Source organism: Ictidomys tridecemlineatus, unplaced genomic scaffold (assembly GCF_052094955.1).
Source record: "Ictidomys tridecemlineatus isolate mIctTri1 unplaced genomic scaffold, mIctTri1.hap1 Scaffold_1975, whole genome shotgun sequence".
Lineage (NCBI taxonomy): Eukaryota > Metazoa > Chordata > Mammalia > Rodentia > Sciuridae > Ictidomys > Ictidomys tridecemlineatus.
Genome location: NW_027521698.1, coordinates 1 through 3,038, shown reverse-complemented (window position 1 = coordinate 3,038; position 3,038 = coordinate 1). Strand labels below are relative to the sequence as shown.

General features: G+C 51.2%; 1 pseudogene; it reads left to right on the top strand.

The window, feature by feature from the left end:
* The first annotated feature begins 2,422 nt into the window (after positions 1-2,422).
* On the top strand, positions 2,423-3,035 carry LOC144372948 (olfactory receptor 6E1-like; annotated as a pseudogene).
* Positions 3,036-3,038: the final 3 nt, after the last annotated feature.

Genomic DNA, 3,038 nt, shown 5'->3' with positions numbered 1-3,038 from the left:
CATTCATAACAAACCCCTCTCCCGGCGCCACTGGAAGAGGCAAGTACTGTAGTAAGAGCCTCAGCAAGCAAAGCCGTTTGGGCCTGCAAGGCCGCAACCAACGACTATGATTGGTGGGCCTGAGTACCAACATCCTTAGTGGCAACTATCCACCTTTCCATAGATCTGTCCTTCATCCCTGCACAGGCTAGCTTGTGGTCTGTAGTCATCACCTCCCAGACCAGCATCTTGACAAATTGGACCCGAAGGGGTCCTGGGGGGAATTACCTTTGGAAGGTCTTTTTTATACTCTCGATGAAGTTGGCAAGATCCTCGGTAGCCCTCTGAGTAACTCCTGCTATCAGGGGCTCTGAGTGGCCTTCTTCCAACTTCTTCCATTCCACCAGCCCCAAAGCCCATACCTGCTCCTGGTAGGGGCAGGGATAGCAGCCTGCTGAAGGCCTGTGGAAAATTGACCACTGGACCCCGACAGTATCCCATAAGTTACAAGAACCGGGGGGTTTACAGCCTGATTCCTCTAAGCCTGAGTGTGGCACTCCTCATTAAATAAAGCTCACCACTTCAGGTACAGGGGACCAGGAAACACGGCCTTAGTTAAGTTTTTCCAGTCTTGGGTGGTACACTGTTGGTGGGCCAGACCCTAGAGGAGGGTTTTGGCCCAGGATGAATTAGGTCCATACTTGGAGACAGCCTTTTTGAGTTCTTTCAAGTCTTGGGCCTCCCAGGGATACCATAAGGCCAGTCTATGGCCCCCAGGATAAGCATTTACCAGGAAAGCCATACAAGATGGTAGCTTCCCCGGATTTTCCAGGGTTCCACAAGAGGGTGGAGAATTTCCGTGGCGGGAGGGGTGATAATATGGCGGTGGCCACTCCCCATCCCATCTCTCTATCATGTGTTCTGGGACAGGGGAACTTGGTGTGGAACCCAGAAGACCAGGCCAGGGATCAAAAAGATCTAGGAGGCCATTGTCAGAGGAAGCTTTTAAATCTTTCTCCTCCTGGGCAGTGAGAGGACTTACTCGCTGTGACCCAAGAGGCTCCTTAACAATGGCTTCCAAGTCAGGGTCGTTGTACTTAGTATAAGATTGCCCCATCTTTTCCAGGGAAACCCTTACCTTGAAACTCCCTTGGCTTGGATCGCCAATACTTCCTTGGCGTCTGTGTTTGGTGTCCGGGTTCGGTGTCCCTGTTCGGGCACCAGATGTTGGGGTTTTTAGTTCCCTATCTCCTCCTGACTGGCGGGAAAAGTGGGAAAGCACGCCCCGACCAAGACAAGCCAAGAAAGGTAAAGGTCAACTGGTGGCCTGCACCCAGCCCTCCCTCGCTGGAGGACAATAAGACGCGCCAGGGAGATGAGTTGAAGCAGGATCTCATTTATTCAGGAAGTACACACAGCTTATATACTGCACAGGAGCCAATCAAGATAAAGGTCTTAGGGTGAAGTGAGTTCACGTGTACACCCACCCCAGAGTCTGTAAGGGAAGCACAAGCTGTCCACGAGGGCGGGCGAGTCCTGGACCTATCCTGGAGGTGGTCCGCCTCTTCATTCACTGGCCACAGCACCTCCTCCTGGCTGATCACCAGGAGCCATCCCAGGAACATGTGCAGCCACAAGACCGGGAAGCAGGCAGCCAGGCCCTTCAGAGCTACACCTCTGAATATTTTTATTTATTTATTTATGAATTTATATTTATTATGAGACAGGGTCTCGCTAAGTTGCTGAGACTGGCCTTAAACTTGTGATCCTCCTGCCTCAGCCTTCTAAGTTCCTGGGATGACAGCGGTTTGCTCTAGACCCTGGCTTTCCTGTTTTTTTTTTTTTTTTTTTTAATGTGACTCTCAAGTATATATGTGTCTCCTGTTTGTGTCCCACATTATATCTCTCTTATTTTTGTGGTTGTTGTTTTTTTTTTCTTTTTGCAGGGGGTTGCTGTGGATTTAATTCAGGAGCACTCAACGACTGAACCCTATCTCCAACCCTATTATGTATTTTCTTTAGAAACAGGGTCTCACTGAGTTGCTTACTGCCTTGCTTTTGCTGAGGCTGACTTTGAACTGGTGAACCTCCTGCCTCAGACTCCTGAGTCCCTGGCATGACAGGTGTGCACCACACCCAGTTTTTACTCATCAGAGAGCAGTATTTTTGGAGGAAGCAGGTACTAAGTTTCGTGATGAATGTAAGTATTACTTCCTGAAGTGATGTCATTGTGGGCTACATAAGCCAGCGTTCCTGTGGTGTCCACACCATGACCAGCAATGTAATAAATGTCACTTGTCTTGTCTCCACAGAGCAGCAGGATATGCACTGACTGTCTCTGCATTTCCAAAAAGCCACATAGACCAAGAGACTAAAGATAGGCCAGGAGCAAGGACAGGGACCAGGCCAGGAGAGCAGCCACCCCCAGCCTGGTGCCTGGGCAATGGCACCTCATAAACCCATCCTCACTGCTGTGCTGGATTTGGAGCTTTTAGGGGTCACAGATGTGCGAGGGCTCCAGCTCCTTTTCTTCACGGTGCTCCTGGTCATTACATGCTAACACTCCTGGGCAACCTGCTCATTATCACCCTGACCTTGGCAGACTGCCGCCTGCACACTCCTATGTACTATTTCATGCGCCATTTTTCCCTGCTGGAGGTGGGGTTCACGTCCAGGGTCACCCCACAGATGCTGGCCCACCTCCTCTCTGGTCACAGAACCATTGCCCGTGCCAGGTGCTTTATGCAAACAAGGCTCTACTTCATCTTGGGCACAGTGGAGTCCTTGCTACAGGCTGGTGACCGGTACCTGGCCATCTGCCTCCTGCTGCAGTATTCCACTCTCATGAAGCCCCGGGTGTGCAGCTGGCTGGTTCTGGCCTGTTGGGTCACCAGCGTCTTGGTCCTTGGGGTGCTGTGTGCCTGGATGTTCTTCCTGCACTTCTGTTGTTTCCGCATCCTCAACCACTTCTTTTATGACAGCACCCCCTTGCTGGAGCTGGTGTGTGATGACACCAGGATTCTGCAGCTGGTCAGCTTCCTGGGGCCATATGCACCCTG